This window comes from Tamandua tetradactyla, chromosome 8 (genome assembly GCF_023851605.1).
Source record: "Tamandua tetradactyla isolate mTamTet1 chromosome 8, mTamTet1.pri, whole genome shotgun sequence".
NCBI classification, from domain to species: domain Eukaryota; kingdom Metazoa; phylum Chordata; class Mammalia; order Pilosa; family Myrmecophagidae; genus Tamandua; species Tamandua tetradactyla.
The window spans coordinates 106,904,567-106,919,569 of NC_135334.1; the positions used below are offsets into that span (position 1 = coordinate 106,904,567).

The 15,003-nt window shown below is 36.3% G+C and overlaps 1 protein-coding gene across 1 annotated transcript in view; it reads right to left on the reverse strand.

The window, feature by feature from the left end:
* Positions 1-15,003, reverse strand: part of DCDC1 (doublecortin domain containing 1) — a 544,066-nt gene that overhangs the window by 148,880 nt on the left and 380,183 nt on the right.

Here is a 15,003-nt window from a genome sequence, read left to right on the forward strand (position 1 = left end):
GCCAACTCAAAAGTCTATGCAAATGATGTCTTTCTGTTTTTAATCCAAGTGGCCTTCTAAGGCAAGAACTCAAAATCATTCTCATCGCACGATTTTATAATTCCTGAAATTTTCAAACCATAAATAAGCAAGTCGGGGGAGAGAGGTGGGGAAAGTATATAGACTGTTTTTTAATGACCGTTGCAAAAAAATTTTTTTTGTGGAAAAAGTAGGAAACATTTGTCATCAAAATGCTGCCTTCCTGGGGTGTGAGGGTAGTTCAGTGGTAGAATTCTCACCTGCCATGCGGGAGACCCGGGTTCAATTCCCAGTCCGTGCACTTTTCACCCAAAAAAACAAACAAACAAAAAAACCCAAGAAAATGTGGCCTTTCTGATCCTTGACTCTTCAGAGAAACGGCAGTGGTGACAGATGTAGGATAACAGCAGTGCTTCTGTGCTTGCACTAGTTCACTTGTGGAGGGAATAAATAGAGTTGTACGAGCTCTTCATTGTATATTTTGAAACTGGCATATTTTAGCAAGCAACATCTTTGTCTCAGATATTCTGTTGCTTCAATTCTTCTCTTACTAATATGAACTTTGAGAATTACATTTGCATGCTGAGAAAATATTGGTCACAACTGTATCCATATCAGATCAAGTCCTTCAGCCCTATGATTCTACCTAATCCTTCTTTATAATCATAAAACACATTTTAAACTTAGACTTTTTTCCTTGAATATTGGGAGCTGACATCTTAAGTTTCACAGACGTTTTGTCTTGAATATTTTTAAAGAATGCATTATCAATATAAACATTCTACTTCCCTTACTATAGTAAGTCCAAAGAAGTTATTTGTCTTTACACATCCATAATAGGAATTTTATGCATATGGTTTTTATTACCGAAACATACTGACAAAAGGAAGCCCCCTTCCATAGAAGAGAATGATTTTCATAATATATACGGCCAACCTGGTAAAAGCAAGATCATCGAAATTCTTCAATTTTTCCTTTAGTGTGAAATATAATGAGGGGAAATGCAGTTATTGTGGGTATTGACTTGAAAAGAAAAACATTATCTGTACTTGGACCAATAAGTCATGTACATGAATCTTTTTTTTTTTTTTTCTGGCAATTTTGAGCTGCTTATCTTTCACAGGATTTCTTATGGCTATTTACATTTTCACTCAGTGAAAATCAATTACCTTTTTGCAATAAGCCTCATTTGCTACCTTTGAGTATAATAGAAACACCATTAGGATGATGACATTACCCAAAAGAAGGGCACCACACAGTTGGTAGACATAAATTAAGGGCCCTTTCACATATGCATTAGAAATACTGCTGTGACTGAAATATGCATAAAGTCTGTATCTATTAGAGCTATTAGTGGGTGGGGGTGATGATTTTGAAGGGGGAGGGAAGGACTGGTAGATTGTGATCTACTACTTTGACAAAATTATGTATTTCCTTTTTTGCCCGGTATGTGCCATTGATGCAATAAGCCTGGGCCCCCAGCTGAGCTGCATTTGGAAATGCCACTGAGCATGGTATACGCGCTTCACTTCCCTTTGCTGAAGCAAGACACTGTCAGGAACAGAGTGCATATGTGCCGCCAGCCCACTCCTCCTCCATCACCCTGACCTCCACGTCTCTGCGGATGTCTGCCTGGGTGAAGCCAGCACTCATGCGGAAAACAGCTCCTGCAGATCAATTCATAGGATTTAGGGACATTTAACTTCCATCAAGCCCACATCATCTTATTGGTATTTGAGGACTAACTTATTACTGAATATTAAGGGCCATAACATAGACAGTTGTGTATTTCCCAGGGGAAGGGACAAAAAATAATCTAGAAATTCCTCCCCCCGCCCCCAAGAATAGAAAACAGAGGAAACCATGCTTAAACCCACTTATTTTTATTTGAATTCTTATAAGCTTAAGGAAAACATATATCTCAACGTATGCACCTTTAAAAAGAAGGTGTTAGGATTACAAACTGCAATTGTTGAATTATTTTTAGACTCATTTGTCTTTTAGGCAAGTTTATAAGGAGAGGAGACATGTGAAGAGTATCTTCATTAAAGAATTTTGAATCATGATCACAGAGGATTAAATGAAAGGTTTAGAAGAATTATAGTAGAGAGCTAGAAACTAACAGGTTGTCATTTTTGAACCTCAGAAGACTTGGCAAATACTAGAAACCAGTGTTTGCTTTTAAAAGGGTAAATACTGTTTATTCCTATTAAATATTTCTCAATCCATGTCCCCACACTTAAAAAAAGAGTCCCCTATCTTGACAATGTTAAAATATCAACGATCAAAGAATTATGTATACAATCTGCTAAGAATTAGTATAGTCTAGCTCTAGATAGTATTACACTTTAATAAAAAGGTTTATTATAATGACTTCAGTTTTAAAAAATTGTATCGCTAATTATGATCATGCTAACATAATGTCAGAGGAAAAGAATTTAAAAAGCAAAATGCTGAAAATTTATCCCACAGAAGTCACTCTTACAACTTTTTTGGAAAAGGAAAAAATTTAGAAACAAACCTCTTTGTTATTCCCAGACATAATAATTCAATCCATATATGATACTTGATTACTATAAAGAAAGCAATAAATATTATGAAACAGGTTTCACTGATCATCATCACATAATTTTATAAAAAGAAACAAAGTTTCTCTTATATAGACATTTATCATGAATCTTTTCCATAATGATAAACTGAATCTAAGAAGACAATGAAATCCCTACCATAAAGTCTGTAACTCTGAAACAACCATTATATTTTTCTTTTACGTCACTGTGAACAAAAACAATTATGGGATCTTATGCTACAAATATACCAAGACATTTTAAAGTTGAAATTCTGTAAATGGCATTTTTCTAAGTAAGATACATTTAGTTAAACCAGGTGACACAGTGAACCCACAGCATACAAGTTTAGTTCTGTAGAAAATAATACTGTAATGGAGGAGAATTCCCCTAGCTGGCCACCTCTGTGCCAAGAATCTGGCTTGTGGGCTAAAGCGATATGAAACTCAGCTAGCTGAAACCTTTGCCAGCATTTTATATGTCTATTAAATAGCTGATATGCCCACAAAGTTCATGTGTGGCAGGAACGTGAGTGGAATTTCAGGAAATGTTGTATGAGGTTAATGACGCAGAACCATATATTTCATAAGGATAAGGTCACAGCAAGTGAAATTAGTCTCTTCCAACATTTTAAGTGCAAGTATTATGTTGGTATAGTATATTTTAATTTTAATTCACCAGTTTATATAGTGTATCCCCTAATGTTTTCTATTCACTTGCCTTTAAAAGGTTACAGTGTTATGGAAGGAGGCTATAATTTTATAATCATGAAACAAAACTAACAAGTAATGCTTCAGATTGCTATAATATAATTATGCCTCAGAAAAAGTACAATATTATGTAGGGAAGAATACCAATGAGAATGTGACAAAAAAATTAAAACTGAAAGTGCAATTGAGGCAACTATACAAATAACAGGTATATGAAAACCAAACGGATCGGATAAATTTGTTTGTAATTTCCTTGCTATAATTAGAAGGTAACTTTCTTACTCACATAGAAAGAAGAGTTGGTTTGTAATTGTGGGGACAGTTTTCTTTTCTTTTTCTTATTTTAATTAGCTGAGTAAAGTGGAGTTTTAAAGAGTTTTTAACTGGATTAGGAAAAAAAAAAAAAAAAAACCCTGCTTGCAAATACTTCAGGACAATTATCTCGCCCTTTTTAGATCTACTATAATCAATTCCTGCAATTTAAAGGATCTTTTAAAAAGTAGCCCTTTTCCTCCAGTCCTAGTAAAAGAAGACACACCTGGCAGAGGTGGGAGGTCTTGCCTGTTTATCAAAAGGGAAAGTCAGCCTTTCCAGCAATTCCATCCCAGCTGTTTAGGGAGGGGCCGCTTCCTCTGTCCCCAGGGCACAAGTGGTAAATGAGCTAATTGCTGCAGCAATGATTTATGCGCATGATTGTATGTCGTCTGATAATTACAGGCACCAAAATTGCCCACGCTACAAAGCCAGCCCAAAGAGGTTTTTTCCAAGTGAAGAGAGGTAGAAGTTAAGCCTTTGTCAAAAGGAAATTCTAGACAACTTACAAGAAAAATAGGCATAAATAAACTCTGTGTTTAGTTGTGTTTCTATTTTCATGTCATTTAACATCAATTCCATATTCAAACTCTGAGGAACTCTATCTCCCAAATGGGAATGGGCATTTATTATTTGGAGGTTTCAAAGATTTCAATAGTCTGATTTATATGTTAAATGAAAATAGAAAGTTGTACTATTCTGAATGGAGTTTTTAATGACTACTAAATGTAGAATCTGAAACTCTATGCTGCAAAGTCTTCATGTTCAGCTTTCATAGCCACATTCTACATGCCTACTCTATACACATGTAGCGACTAAGAACAGCACAGTATTGTTCAGTTAAGGGAGTCATGCGAATAGTACATTTCTGAAGGACATTTTAGGAGCAAGAAAAAGTGCACAGAAAAGTTCTACAGAATTACAACGTCAGGCTATTTTGGTGGAGTCTCTAGTTTCTCCCCTTGTTTTGTTTCAGGACCTTTAATAAGTAACCTTAGAATTTAAAAAGAATCCGCTTTATTTATTTTTTTACTTTTTATTTTGAGATAATTTTAGACTCACAGAAAGGTGAAAAAATAGTAGAATTCCTGTATATTCTTCAGACAGCTCTCCCTTATAGCTATACTGTCTTACCCAACCACTGAATGATTACCAAAGCTAAGAAATTAACATTGGTGCAATACTATTATATATACTTCAGACTATTTGGATGTCATCAGTTTTTCCACTGATGCCCTCCTTCTTTTCCAGGATCCAATCAAGATACCACTGCATTTAGTTATCATGTCTCTTTAATCTCCTCCAATTTGTGATAGTTCACCATTCTTTCCTTGTCTTTTATGACTTTGATGCTTTTGAAGAAAACTAATTAGCAGAATATCCCTCAACGTGGATTTGCTTGACGTTTTCTCAAAATTAGGCTGAGGTTAAGGATTTTTGGTCAGAATACCACAGTGGTGTATGGCCTTCTCATCAGAGGGCACAGGATGTCGATATGTCTTATTACTGGTAATGTTAACTTTGACCATCTGGTTAAAATGCTGTCTGCCAAGTTTGTCCACTGTAAACTTACTGTATTTCCCCTTTTAGTTAATAAATATTTGGGGGAGATACCCTGATACTAGGCAAGTCTCTTGTTTTTTCTTTAAATTTCTTCCATTCATTTTAGCATCCATTGATGGATCTTGCCTGCAGCAATTATTACTATGCTGTTCTAATGATAATTTTCTATTTCCTTCATTCCCTCTATATTTATATCAGGAATTATTTTGTAAGGAAGAGTTGTTCTTTCTCCCTCATTCCTTTTTTTTACATGGGCAGGCACCAGGAATTGAACCCAGATCCTCTGGCATGGCAGGTGAGCGCTCTGCCTGCTGAGCCACCATGGCCCCTCCTCTCCCTCATTCATTTAAACATTCAGTTATGTGTTTATATATGTATGTACACATGAATATTCATTTTATTCTTTGGTATTTTTTTTTTTTTTTGCTCAAATTGTCCCAGCTTTGGCCATTGAAAGTTCTTTCAAGTTGCATTTATGCCCTTTCACCACATCCTCATTTTTTTTAAAAGCAAGTCTTCATGTTCTGAAACCAAGCAACTTAAATTTAAATAATCAGTTTGAAGTGGCTCCACTCTTATGGAAATTCAATATTTCATCTGACAAGCTACCTAGTCATTGGAGGCTGATCTTATATTTTCCTATACCTAACAGAGTAGCTCACACATGGCAGGCATTTGCTGAATGTGCTCAGACGGGATGGTAATTGATTCCTCTTATTTATTCCAAAGTTGAGGAAGTTAAAAGCTACTCATTATATTCTAGGTATGCTCTTAAATTTATGTTCACCATTAGAGCACTACTTCCTGTTCTCATTTCGTATAGAATAATCCTAGTTCCTCTGACTATTACTCAGACATCACCATCGATATTATTATCCTTTAAAAAGCATTACTAAAAATAAAAGGAAAAGAAAGCATTACCAAGACTTGATCCATCTATGTCTCTATGACAGAAACATCAAAGCAAATTAGGGGAGTGTCTTCTCCACCTGACCTACACCTGGAAATAAAAATCTATTGAGAAATATGATACACAAACATAATATAAATGTTTCATGAATCCTTAGTAAAACAAGGAATATAAAATAAATACATTGTGATTTAAGAGCATGATGTGGAATATTTAGTAAAGAAACAACAGAAATAAGATGTAAAACCCTTGTAAGGTTTTGTTCTTTAAACCTTAGTTTCTATAACTACCCTAAAATGAATGGTTTTAAGGTTTTACTTCGTGTTTTGTTTTATTTCAGTGGAACACTTTGTTCATTAAGTTATTTATTGAGTATTTATTACGTACCAGGCACTAATCTAACCATAAGGATTAGGTACTACTCTGTTATGATCATTTTACAGGTTGGAAAACTGAGAGACAGAGAGGTACTCTGCCCAAGACCATGATCAGTAGTAAGCCAATATTTGGATTCAAGCAGCCTGCCTGTAGCACTCTATTCTTAACCACTGCACTACAACGCTTTTTGCAGCAGCCCAAACAAAAAACAGAGCTACCCTTGTTGAAGTAGGGAATAAGGAAGGTCTGTTTAGTGTCCCTTCCAGGTTCCTGAACTCTGGGGCTGTAAGGAATGGAGTTTGAAAACCAAAGTTCTAAGTCAGCTCCTATTAGTTCTCAGATTTTGACACTCTTAAGTCCAGAGTTGGATTCTATTCATAGTTTAGCCACTATTGAGGCAAATGGGAAGATTACTTGATAGGTTTGTAATTGTGCACGTCACCATACTTGTTTTCTGAAGTTAGGGGTTTTCCTGTAGACTCCTGAAAGCTCTTATCTCTATTGTCTCAGAATTTACCTTGCCAGATGTGCTTATTATCAACTTAACGCAACCTTGTTTGTTTTCCTTTATTTGAACTACCAGCCTATTTCCAAAGAATGGAATTGGCTTCCTTCTAAATACTTCTTCCCCTTATCAACATCATCTTTACTTTCAATTATCTTCCCAGACGCTAACAATTTCCCAGCACTCATCATGGTTTGAAAGGTGCTTCAAGTAAGTAGCAGTCTTTTATTTAGTGTTCTCTAGAATAACATGGAGCAGATAAAGAAATTTGGTACTGAACTAAGCTTGTGAATATCAGAATAGCATCCGTTTTGCTTTGTTTCTTTCTGTTAAGCACCATTTTTTTCTTGATTAGTTATTATATATGTAAAATCAACTGAAAGATATGTCTGATTCCTCAGAATAATTTCAAATTTTTAAACATGCTTTGATGTTTAGACATGTTTGCCAAATCGTTGAAAAACAGAACTGGAGTTAAAGAGAGGCAGGAATTATAATAATTTGTTTGTGCTGTGGATGTTACGAAGATGACCTGATTCTCTGGGTTGCTTGACAACTAAATACTCTAGAGGTCAACTCTGGATTTCATGACAGATTTTTGGAAGAGGAAAATGTCCAAAAATTATTTTGTCTGACCTGTTCCACTTTCTGACCTCTCGGCAGGCTTGCCATGGTTCATGTCAATGCGTCTCTGTGGTTAATAGTGCTCTTGGCATGAAGCATAGTTGAAGACCTAAATAGTGAACGTGCCTCAAATCTTATCCTCTAACAACAGTCCAGTTTTCCTGGGGTAATTCTATTGTTGGAAGTGCTTTTCTTTGGATATACTTAAAAAGAAGTCTCTTTTGATGAAAGAAGGTATGAAAGAAAGAGTTCAGAAGCTAAAAATAAAAACTGGGACTTAGAGAAGACATTTTTCATATGTAATAATTTCAAAACTTTTCATAACTTCGAATTTCATAATTTGAAGAAATAACTTTCAAATGCTGATATTTTACGGTAAATGATCACTATATGTGAATATTTGGTTGTGTGATAATTAATTTGAATGAGATAAAATGCTAAGGAAAAGCTTTGTCCACAATTATTATTTTATTTATCCATCCTTTATGAAACCCCTAGTCTATGATGGGCGATCTGCAGCATACGATTATAGGTCACAGTCCTTGGTCAACAGAGGTTTACACATTTGTTTTGTGTTTTTATTTTTGTTTATACCTTCAGGATTTGAAATGACAAAGAAGAGTAGTAAAAGAAAATTGTATCAAGTATTCTTTTAAGTGGACTGCCATAGGTTGAATTAGGTACCCCAGAAGAACATGTTCTTAATATTGATTTATTCTTCTAAGTGTGAAGAATGGTAGATAGGACTTTTTAAACATATTTTCAATTAAGGTATGGCCGATTAATCAGGTTGAGCTTTAATCTATTTTATGAAGTCCTTTACAAGCAGAACAAAATTCTGACACAGAGAAAAAAAGCCATAGGGAAGCAAGAAGCTGGAAGTCAATGGAACTGGGAAGGGAAATGAGAAGATGCTGCCTTGTGCATTGCCCTGTGATGGAAAAGCCAAGGATTCAAGGATCACTGGCTGTCAGCCTCAGAAAGCCACAGTCTTCAGGGACAAAGTATCATCTTCAAGTGACAAAGCTGACACCTTGATTTTGAACTTCTCCTAGCCTCAAAACCATGGCCAATAAATTTTCATTCTGTAAGCTAGACTGTTATGTGGTATTTGTTTTAGCAGCCTAAAAACTAAGATAGGAACATACAAAAAATAATGATTTAAGTAGGGACTTAAAATATAATAGGCAGCATCATGTTTAAGAATTCATGCTCTAAGTTTCACAACCTGTTTCAGATTGTGATTCTTCCACTTACTACCTTTCTTTGATCTTGGACAAGTTCCATTTCTCTATCCCTCAGTTAGCTCATCTGTAAAATGGGAATAATATTAATACCTAAATTTATATAGTAATAAATGCAAAGTGATGTCATGGCTGGGGACATGATAAGCACATAATAAACCTTAGTGTTATGGGGAAAAGGAAACAGGAGTTACATATTTATAGCCTGAAAATTAAACTATTGTCCTTCTGGAACAACAAAAACTATGGGGATTTTTCAAGAAAGGATATGATATTCCCAAAGATAACAGATAGTATGCCATAGAATATTTACAAGAGCTGACTAACAATTTACTCTTTAAAAAAAATAACTAGGGAATTAGAATTAAATAAAGGAGTAAAAACAGATGCAATTGAGCCTTGTGTTTGAGAAGAGATGCAACCAAAAATTGCATAACTACTACATATTTTCCAAAGTGAAAACATTCCCTCCCCGCCCTGCCCCAATCATTCACCTGGCTAAGTCAATTTGTGCACATTTATGAATTTGTGAAATGGTTGCCAGATTGTAGGACAAATCTGCTGAAGGATTTATACAGATTGCTGCTTCTTACCCCACAACCCAGAGCTTCTGATGGGACTCGAGAACTTTAATTTCTAGTATGTTCCCAAGAGATGCTGATGTTGCTGGCCTAGGAACCTCTTGCTGTCATGGAAAGAAAAGTAGATTTACCTCCGAAGCCTAGGGTTCAAATCATGACTCTGCTAGGAACAAGTAGACCCTGGATATCATTAAAATTCTCTGGATATCATTTTTCTCATAAGTTCAAAAAATGACAGAAATAATATTTACCTTACAGAGTTTTTATAAAATTAAATAAGATAATATGTGGAAAGAACCAGGCACACAGAAGGAACTTACAAATTTGCTGAATTTACATGAGTATACTAAAGTCAGGCACTAAAAGCTTGACTGATGATAAAAAAATTTGTACATTTTCTACTGAAAAACAAAAGGGCCTAGGTCCAAGAATTTTTGAGAGTTCCTGTTACTAAAATACAAGGTAATATCATAGTTGACTTCATCAGTTAGCCATACATCAAGAGGAAAAAAAATAAAAAGAATGAACAAATGAGAAAGCACCTTACACCCTGCTTTACTCCAGAGGTCACACACTGCATCAGGACTAGCTGTGAGCTAGAAGAGCTGGGACAATAGTATTATGAAACTGCAAGTCCTCTGGGGTGAATGTGGTGCAACCTCAAGGCATCCTATGCATTCATGTGGATACAGAGAAAAGATCTCCATTATGCTTTATTCAAGGTCTTTATAGCATGCTAAAGATCCCAAACAAAACTACACATTTTGATGCATGTCATAAATGCTAAATTAGCATAGCTAATCAAAGAAATGGATAAGCATTTCATTTAAAACTTCTCACAGATAAAGACTGAAAAACAATGAAGGCCTCTCATCCAGAGGTGTTATCATGTGGCAGTTTTACATTTAAAATGCAGCAATCATAACTTACCCTTAAAGGGATTTATGCTTAAATTTCTTATTTTAACCAGTGACTCAGTCATCAAATATTTCTTGCATTTGTTTCTGTGCCTGGTAACGTTCTAGGCTCTGGGTGGACAGGAGTAAATGAAATGGGATGGTCCTGACCTCAAACAGTTTATATTCTCAGGGGAAAAAAGACAGTAAGATGCAATAGACGAGGAAATGCAATGATTTCAGACAGTGGTAAGTGCTATGAAGGAAATAAAATGAAGGAAGTGATAGAATGTGCCTGGGAACCCTTTCCAATAACTCTCACACTAAACACTTACTATGCACTGTGTCTAAGCACTTAATTCATCTGTTGAGCCCTTAGGCTGCCCACTTTTGTGTCAGTACTATCCCAAATGCTTTAAAAGATTATTTAACTTAATCCTCTTGCCAACACTATGAAGTTGGTGCTCTTGTTATTCCCAATTCACAGATGAGAAAACTGAAGCAGAAGGGTTAATTAATGAGGAAAAATTCACACAGCTAGTAGGGATTTGGACCCAGGGGATTTGTCTCCCAAGCCTGTGCTCCTAGCTGTTATGATACGCTGCCTCTTGGTTTCATGTATTACTCATTTAACCTTCACAGCTACCACCTGAGGAATTACACTCACATTGGAGATGGAACAACAAAAGGGACTCAGCAAGGTTAGAATTCATACCCGGGTGGTCTGACTCCAGTCTCATCTTGTCCACTTCATTGTATTATCTCTAGGTCAGTCTGTGAGGAATAATTGTGTTATAAAAGGAAATAATAGAACTAAAAACACTGAAAGAAAATAAGACCATTTTATGTTTATATGTTCACATAAAATATTACTAAAGAACTAAGCCTCATTTCTGAATTTTACCACTAAACACTTTTTAAGCAAGTTATTTTAGCAAACCCCACAAAACAGCTTATATTTTAATAAAATTCAATATTAAAATTGAAACCACATACTAGCCTTCCTATCCTTCCATTTTCATCATTAAGGTCTCCAATAGTGTATGACAAAAGCAATACAATAATACTATAACATTAAGCACAAAGGATGAGAAAGTATTAGAATGAGATGCAAAATCAGCAATCTGGGGAAATAATTCAACCTCTTTGGGCCTCAACTTTTCACTGGCAGATTGAACAGAAAGGGCTGTATCAGTGGTCCTTACACTTGTTCATTTAGAGTTTTAAATGATTTTTTAGAAAATGTGGCAATATATTAACCTATCCAGTTTATAGCAAACATATAATTTTGCACTAAACTGATACCACCTTACCATCTTACACTGGGCTTTAGAATGAACACATACCAGCAAGTGGAAAAGTCTCAACAAAAGAAATATTTGTGGGGAAAAAAAGAGAAAAGCTTTGTACAATTTCTTCTGTGAACTGAACCAAGCTTATCAACGCTTCTTCACTTTTAGTGGCAGAACACTGAGGTTCTCCAATGCAGAGTTTGAAAACCACTGAAATAGCTCCATGAGTTTTCTTCCAAACCCCAATTACCGCTATACTCTAATTAGCAGAAGAGTTGAAATATTTAAATACAACCCATAGTTACTAAGCATACTTTCAAAAATCTATATGGAATGTGAAAGGCATTGTTGGACATAGCTGTTTGCACTGTCTGCATCCAGCTGCTACCTCCTTCTGCTAACCAGACTCTAGCTCTTTGGGGGAAGCCCCTCCCCTACTTTCAGTCCTGGGTTCCAGTGAGGCTCACTCCATTCCCGAGCGTAAGGCAATCAATGCAGCAGAGTACTCCATGCAGGAATGGGAACCGACCCCACAGAAGCTTTTGTTTCTAATGCTGAGACTTCTAGGAGGTTTTTGAAACCTGATGAGAAGATTAAAGAGTCAAAATTTCTGACTCATTGTTCCTTTCTTATGAATCCTAAAACTAAATCCTGAAGACGGTACTGAGGTGGAGACAAACTGGGTGTAATGTGACAGTTGAGTGCCTAAGCCAACTTTTCCCTTGGACTTTTAATGTTAAATACCATTCTTACACCAGTGTGCACTGGAATTGTTATCACCTGTAAGTGTCCAGGTCAACAGAAAAGGCATTAGTTACATTGTCGAGTTTTAAACTCATTGTGGCCAGTAAAATGGAAAGTGCAAGTACAGTTAGTGCTTTTACATTGCATGCAGATTTTGTATTTTTCCTCCCCTCTGTCACATTTAAGCCCTATCTTAAGCACTCCATGTTAAATTTAGCAACAGTAGCTGTTATACCTAAACCGTGGGGCATGTGATGTTTTTTGAACACTCTATAAATGCTGACTTTCTTTTTTATTTTTCTTTTCTGTAGTAATGTTGACCATGACAGGAATTTGACAGAAAAAAAAAATCGAGAAATTATCTACATTAGCCCTTCACCTGATATCAGCACTATGGTAGGAAGAATTGTAAAAATGGCCCCTCAAAAATGTTGTACCCTAATCCCTGGAACCTGTGAAGATGATGAGTTATTACTCCCATGTTTATATTATGTTATATGACACAGTTGACCTTAAGATGGGGAGAGTATCTGGGTAAGCCTAATCAAATCACATAGCCTCTAAAAGCAGAGCATTTTCTCTTGCTGGTGGCAGAAAGAAAAATCAGAGAGATCCCAAGAATATGAGGGATGTGATGCACCACTGGATTAATGAGGATGGAAGGGGCCATGTGCCAAGGAATGTGGGCAGCCTCTAGAAGCTGCGACTCCTAGCTGACACCCAACAAGGAAATGGGCACCTCAAGCCTATAACCACAAGGGATTGAATGTGGCCACCTACTTTAAGAAAATTAAGTTTAGCTTTCACACAAGTTGGCACAGGAAACGGCTGCAGGACAGCTCAAACCAGTCTTGCAGGCTGGGAAGGAGAGTGCCTCTGATGTAAGGCAAGTATTGGTGCCAAGTAAGTAGAAGCAAAGTTTAAGTAAGTAACGGCCAGGGTCATTGAAATGTAAAGCCTAATCAAAAGCAGGAAACTTCTGCGGGAAATTTATTAGTTAGACTATCCAGATAGGCTGTAACCTCTGGAGTATCCAATCAGAGGAGAAACAGGGGAGGCCTGCGTGCTAAGCTGAGGATATAAAAACCTGTGGCACTCTATTGTTTGGCACCAGCCACCATCTTTTGGTTAGGTGCCCGTTCTTGCAAGATCGTGAATAAATTCCTTTCTTCTCCACAATAGGGTGAGCATTTATTCTCTTCCAGGTATAGCGTTCTTTCTAATACCAATCTGGGTAGCTTAGAAGATTCTTCCTCAGAGCCTCAGATTAGAGTTCAGCCTGGCCAAAAGCATCATTTCGATCTTATGAGATTCTAAACAAAGAACCTATCAAGCCCACTTGGACTTCTGGACTACGGAACTAGGAGATAATAAATGGATATCATTTTAGCTGCAATGCTTTGGTAATTTGTTACATAGCAATATTAACCTAGTACAGGAAGTTATTACTACAGTAGCATAGTCTACTGATGTTTTGGAACACTGACAATATGGTTAATTGGGCTTTCATGATATAGTGAAATAGATGTTTGATATACTTTCTATCAATGATTTTTTTTTGGCCTGGCCAGGTACCAGGAATCGAATCCGGGTCTCCAGCATGGCAGGTGAGAATTCTGCCACTGAGCCACCATCGCACCAGTCTGATATACTTCTTAAACCTCGGAATAATGAAATCGATGGCAGACCAGTGAATTATAATGAGCATTTTACCAGACATGTAAGAATAATAATATGAGACTTTGTCTTATATTAGTAGACTCATATATATTTATAGTCTTATAAATAAACTATATGTATGTGTGTATACACTTCTCTGTAAAAAAAGGAGCACTCCAATTACATTAACACACATGCATGCACACACACACACACACTTTTTTCCTATACATATTTCCTATGAGTAAAACAGGTAAAACAAATTTTTTATGTTTCCATATAAAGTTTTTCCCAGCGGCCTGGGTCACATTCAGTGAATGCCTGGATCTTACTTTTCCCAATTTATCTATGAGCACTAGAAACTCTCTGAATAGCCAATCAAGTTTTCAAACAAGTGGCAAAGACCTGAGTTCAATTATGTCAGAGCCAGATTCATTGGAAAAAAAAAAAAAAGCCTCAAAATTAATATTAAAGAGTTCACTGGCCTCATTAAGAAAGAAAAGCATCAACATCTTGAAATTAAGAGTGCAAAAAGAATTCTCTGGCTGCTATAGGAGAACTTATACCTGTTGGAAAATTATGAGCTACCATGTGATAGGAGCTTTCAGTTCGATATACGAACTCACTTAAATAGGAATTAGAAGAAATCCTTGGTGTTTTGTAAGATAGGGCCCATAAGAAAAGGATTCACTCTCACACCCACAGAGCTGGATGACAACTATCATTAACATACAAATAAAGAGCTTTACCCCTTTGCATGGCCATGTGTCATTATCAGGGAAGCCACCATTTCATAAATAAAAAGGAATCAGGCATTTCCCCTTCATGATATGTCCTCTCGTTTCCTTTCAACCAAAACAAACCCCTCCTCTCCTTCTAGGCTCAGCTCCGCATCCTACTTCAGCATGTCTTCCAGACCCGCAGCCTCTGATCTTTCTACAACTCATGACATTTTGAGGCAGCACTTCCTCAATGTATGGCTTTATGAAGAGTCCATTTG